Below are 6,332 nucleotides of genomic sequence, written 5' to 3' on the forward strand. Positions count from 1 at the left end.
TAAATCTGTAGATCAAAAACTTTATAGAGGTATGATAGGATCCTTACTGTATCTTACTGCAAGTAGACCTGATATTATGTTTAGTGTGTGCATGTGTGCTAGATATCAGGCTAATCCTAAAGAATCACACCTAGCTGCAGTTAAGAGAATTTTTAAATACTTAATAGGAACTAAGAACATAGGGCTATGGTACTCTAAAGAATCTAGCCTAAACTTAATAGGGTACACAGATTCAGACTTCGCTGGATGTAAGCTTGATAGAAAAAGTACCAGCGGGTCGTGTCAATTTCTAGGAGAAAACCTTATCTCATGGTTTAGCAAGAAACAAAACTCGGTTGCATTATCCACTGCAGAAGCTGAATATGTTGCAGCCGGGAGTTGTTGTGCTCAAATCTTGTGGATTAAACAACAATTAGAAGATTATGGCATTAAACAAGATAAAATCCTCATTAATTGTGATAACACAAGTGCCATTAATCTAACTAAAAATCCAATTCAACACTCAAGAACTAAACACATTGAGATAAGACATCACTTCATAAGAGATCATGTATTGAATGGTGATGTGACACTCCAATTTGTTTGTACTGATAATCAATTAGCAGATATTTTTACAAAACCCCTAAGTGAAGAGAGATTTAGTGTACTTAGGAGGGGATTAGGAGTGATTGATCCATCCTAGTGGTAGTTTCCACTAGATTCATTGATTTTGATGATTACAATGTGGTTAAAATAGAGTTCCTTTTCAATGATCATCAAATCAGATCTTAATTAGGTGATCTTCCCTCATTTGGCACGATTATAGCATGATTTTTAGGTGCGTGCCAAAGTTAGAGACGACTCGAGTAAGTTTCAGAGCCGGCTCCTAAGGGGGAGTCGACTCGCGCATTGGCGGGAGTCGACTCGCAAAGATGGCAGCAGAGGGGGAGTCGACTCGCATACTGTCGGGAGTCGACTCGAGGTCCACAGACGCATAAGGAGAGTCGACTCGCGCATATTCTGGAGTCGACTCGAGGTCGAGTCGACTCGCGACTCAGGGGAGTCGACTCGCAGTCGGGATCCGACTTTTTAACCCTAGGTTTGTCGTTTCGAAAACACTTTTCTTTCAAGCCACCACTGTTCAAAAAGCCCTAGAGCCGACTCCTAGGTCGTCCCCGATCGTCTCCAAGCCATTTTCCCGTCGATTCTTCGCCGGACATTGAGTTCTCCTCCGTTCCTAGGTCGTCTCCGGTCCGTCCCAAGCTTCCTCCGTCGACCTTTCACCGTCTTTAGGTTTTCATCCCGTCTAGGTCAAAATGCCGCGTAAGACCGTGGTTAGGAAGAGGTCCCGTCCCGAGGCCGGTCCCGAGCGGCGCTCCAAGGCGCAGCACGATCCCGCGAGGCAACCACCTCCGGCTCGTTCCCCGCCTAGGGCGGTTCCCGCGAGGCCATTGGCCGGGAAGGTCGTCTCCACCGGGAGGTATGTCGATTTCGACTTCCTCTCCCGGGAAGGGTTCACCATAGGTGATAGACTTAGGGCCCAGGGCCTAGAGTACTTCCTTACACTGGACCTCCCCACTTACCCGGGCCTTATTAGAGAGTTCTATGGTACCGTCCATCGGGGAGATGGAGGTATCGAGGGCACAGTAGCCGGTGTCCCTTTGCGTGTCACGGAGGATCTTATTGCCCACATCCTCCACTTTCCATTAGCAGGGGTGGCTCCCGCTGATAAGTGCTGATTAATCTATAATTTAATATTCTTTTTCCAGCACTTATCAATGTTCTTAAACGGATAACTACTTGTTTTACCATGAAATCGAATAATCATTGAAATAAATTTAAATTATGGTAAGAAGTAAATAATTCTTTTCTTAAAACCGACTCTGAACTTGTCCCTCTTCCGGTTGCGATCTTTCATGAAAACTACAAAAAAACATATAAGGAGGAGATTGTGTTGACCTGATTTATTAACCTAATAGAGTTGTAATCAAGCCGAGGTTATAATTAAATGGGTTTTTGTCCTGATTCGATCGAAAGTTATAATTAATTATGTATGGGGCAAAAGTTTGATTAACCCTTTTTATTAGGTCACGGTCCGGTTTTTAGTCTTGTCGGGTCGAGTTCGATCTGAAGCAGCTCAGGAAGAATTAAATTTAAATAACATTGGGCTCGAGAACAATTTCAAGCAAATCAACAATCATAACCCACCTCAAACCCAAAGTCAATTCCCAACCAATGCCTTGCGTGCCTTCATATAAAATTTATAATTTTAAAACAAAAAAAATATAATAATAATAAATAATAAAATAATAAAATAAATAAAAAATAATTTCGGGACGAATTACTGGATTCACTGTTCATATGAACAGTATCCCGTGAAAACACTGTTCATATGAACAGTGTTTTTACAAATATATATATATATATATATTTATGTATATATAAAAATTAAATAATAAATAAATAAATTCACTGTTTATCTTCTTCTTCTTCCCGACTAATCCACTGTTCCTCCCGTTGCCAAATCTTCCCGTGATCCCGCCTCGCTCACAACAAACGCAATCCTCCCCCGCGCGATCAAAGGAGCTCGCCCCAACGTCGTCGTCGGCCACCTCTCTCCGCCGGATCCCGTGGCGCTTCTTCCTCCCAGCGTCCGCGTGCCACACCGTCCGCTTCATCAACGCCTCCGCCTCAGCCCGCGCTTCCTTCCTCCCATCGATCACGACCCCAGATCCATTCCTCTTCAGCCATCAAGGATCCCGCAGCCAGCCTCCCATCTCATCTTCTTCCGTTCCGAGTCAGCCTCTCAGCATCCCGTGATGCTTTCCCATTAATCCCGCAGATTCCTCCTTTCCGGATCAACATCTCCAGCATCCCGTGAGATCATGCGTGAGCCCAAGCATCTAGCCGTCCCTCTCTTCTGGATTCAAGCCATTCGCCAGCCGTCCCAGCTAATCTCACGGCAGCTCCCATCGAACCAGCTCCCTTGATCCAGCCTTGCGTGCAGTCCGTCCCAAGAATCATGCGTCCGTTCCCCATGAATCCATCACCGGCTTCAAGGCTCGGGCGATCTATAAAAGGGGGGGGGCTCGGTTTAACAGAAAAACAGGGGAGACCCCCTGTTTCAGTGAAGAGAAAAAGAAAACCAAAAAAAAAAAAAGAATAAAAAAAGAGAGAGAGGGTTTGAGGCGGATGGCAAAGGAGTTCTTCAGCCAACCAATGGAGATGACAAGCACCATGAGCAGCTGAGCCTCGGTTTAGGGGTTTGATGAAGCCATAGAGGAGTATTCGTTTCATTTTTATTGATTTGAGTTTGTATTGTAAGAGTATTGCATGATGAAGAATTTATCAATTGATCTTATGATTTATCCAATTTATATGAATTATTTGTCTTGCATAAAATATTTTATATAGATTGATCTATTTCATCGAATCCAACACCTGTGGTTTGGAGGAGATATTCATGTGACATCGATTTCATGTTTAATGATTTAATGATCAGATGCATCATGCTAGGTTAGACAGGTCATGCTTATCGTTAGAGTAGATGGTTTGTGCTAGACTTAGATGATTCATGCTGGGAATTAATCATAATTTTCTTTTATGATTGCTTTGGCTTGTAGTCGGAAGCAATCAAGTCTTAAATACAACTCAATCATTGAAAGCGTCACGGATATAAATCTATCGGTGGAATCTAGCCCTAAACACCTCTCTCCATAGATAATTCATACTACTACACCCATATTAATTCTTAGTTTTTATCATTTACTCTAGCTTATCCCCTTTGAAGTAATTATTTAATTAGGAAAAATAACTTGTCTCCAATCCCTGTGGACCGACACCCGTAATCACTATCCTACAAGATACGTGCTATTGCGTGGTTTTATTTTCAAAATTGAAAGAACCGATCAATTTTTGGCGCCGTTGCTGGGGATTGCTAGCATAGTTATTTTTCTTATTAAAAAAAAATTATTTAAAAATTAAAAAAAAAATTAAAAAAAATTTATTATTCTTACTTTTCTTATCTTCTTTTTCTCCCTTACTAATTTTTATTTATTTATTTATTTTTTTATCAGGAATCGAGAAAAAAAATCTGGGATGATCAAAAGGAGAACTGCCGGAAAAGAAATGCTGTAGAGGTTTGCAAAAAAAAAAAAATTAAATTGCTGGGGAAATTCCCTTTGGTAACCTCTAAACTTTTCTTATTTAAATTAATTATTGGTTTGAAATTTTGTGGTGATTGTTTGATTTTAATTATAGCAAAATTGTGAATGCATGCTTGATACACATACACAAATCAATTTGCACATAGTAAGGGCAATCACCCCAACAAGATAAGAGCCGGATTTCATCACCGGACTCTTGCCCAACTTAGGTGAACTCAATCTCACATAGTGTCATCTTTAATTAAAATCAATTAGACGTTGGCCCCTAGGGACATTCGAGCTCAATAGGACGAAGATCACCGAAGGTTGCACCAATTTCGCTCTGTGGCTTAGTTGATGTCTAGGCAAGCTTTGTCCCTATAAGGGAGACAGTTCATCTGTTCGAGGCAAGTGGGTTTTAAGTGGGACCTTTGCGAACGCATCGTGACCCCTCCACTTACCTGGGAGCTTACCTGGTCAACTCGGTTCATTAGACCGGATTGGAGGCTTAGGTGCCCTCTTCAAACCAGTTAGGAGCTGTCTAGTGATTTTAGGTCAAAGACTAGGATTGATATGCTTTTCTCTTTTATTGCATGCTTGATTGATCGAGTACTAGTGTATGCACGGTAGTCGTTCTAGAGTACAAAACCTATTACCTTTTGACCCTGAAATAGAACGAACCCTTAGGAACATTCGAGCTAAGATCAAAACATTAGGATCATCCCCACCTCTTAAGATGGCTGAAGAACAACCCAAACTCCTGAGGGAATACTTTACTCCCACTATTTACACTTCCCCATCTTGCATTCGATTACCTGAGGTAGCAGCTGTACAATATGAAATAAAGTCTAGTGTGATCCAAATGCTTCCATCTTTTTATGGGCTCATCAATGAAGATCCATATAAACACCTAGATGAATTTCTTAAAATTTGCACCACTGTCAAGATTCAGAATTTCACTGATGATGCTCTGAAACTTAGATTATTCCCCTTCTCCCTTAAAGATAGAGCCAAACAATGGCTGAATTCTTTAGAAGCTAACTCAATTCGTTCTTGGGATCAAATGCAACAAGAATTCCTTAAAAAATACTTTCCCATAGGAAGAACGAACCAGTTTAGACGTGCTATCACAAGCTTCTCCCAAACTGAGGGAGAAGAATTTCATGAAACGTGGGAGAGATTTCGGGACCTAATCTGTAAATGCCCACATCATCAAATACCTAAGTGGCAGCTAGTGCAATGCTTCTATGACGGATTGACTGAACGAAACCGTCAGATGATTGATGCCGCATGTGGGGGGACATTCATGCTTCAAAATGAGCATGAAGCATGGAAATTATTTGAAAATCTAAATGAAAACTCCCTCCACCATGCTTCATGTTCTCGTCAAGCACCCCCGAGTTCTCAAAGAAAAGGGACCATTTGTGAAATAAGTCATTCTATGGACCTGTCTAGCAAGGTAGATGCATTGTCCCATAAGATTGACCAACTGATGATAGGTGGGCATTACATGAACTCTTCCCAAGCACAAGTGTGTACTATTTGTTCTAGCCCATTCCACCCTATTCATGAGTGCCCTTCAGCACCCCAATTCCCCGAACTCGTGCAAGAACACATCAATGCTGCTCAAACCCTGCCTAGACCGGGTAATGACCCATTTTCCAATACATATAACCCGGGATGGCGAAATCATCCAAACTTTTCTTGGAAGCAGCAAGCTTCGAATACTGCCTAACCCTATTCCCAAAATTTTCAAAATCCTCAGAATTTTCAAACCCAACAAAATATTTATCCCTACCATCCCTCGACTCAATTTCAACACACTTCTCCTCCACCCCAAAGAAACACAGCCTTTGAGGAGAAAGTGTTGAACGCCCTTCAAGGTTTAGAAACCATTACACAATTAGTGCACTCTCACACGCAATCAATCGCCAAGCTAGAATCCCAAATGGGTCAACTAGCTAATGCACTAAACAAGCGAGAGGAAGGAAAGCTTCCAAGCCAACCACTAAGTAATCCTAGGGGACAATACATGGCTCAAGAAAATCAACTAAATGCAATTCATCATGAACAAGCCAATGCTTTGACTACCCTAAGGAGTGGACGTATAATAGACAATAAGATTGGGGAGGACAACAATAAGGAAGGTGAAGAAGAGGATAGAAATGTGTCAAATGAAAATCTAAAATCTTCTTCTTCTTCTTCTTC

The 6,332-nt window shown here is 41.6% G+C and overlaps 1 non-coding gene across 1 annotated transcript; it reads right to left on the reverse strand.

Moving 5' to 3' along the window:
* Nucleotides 1-5,236: 5,236 nt before the first annotated feature.
* Nucleotides 5,237-5,342, reverse strand: LOC120105425. Its single transcript, XR_005507817.1, has one exon. It is a non-coding gene; the product is annotated as a small nucleolar RNA R71 (small nucleolar RNA).
* Nucleotides 5,343-6,332: the final 990 nt, after the last annotated feature.

The sequence above is a fragment of the Phoenix dactylifera genome, unplaced genomic scaffold, assembly GCF_009389715.1.
Source record: "Phoenix dactylifera cultivar Barhee BC4 unplaced genomic scaffold, palm_55x_up_171113_PBpolish2nd_filt_p 000282F, whole genome shotgun sequence".
Classification (NCBI taxonomy): domain Eukaryota; kingdom Viridiplantae; phylum Streptophyta; class Magnoliopsida; order Arecales; family Arecaceae; genus Phoenix; species Phoenix dactylifera.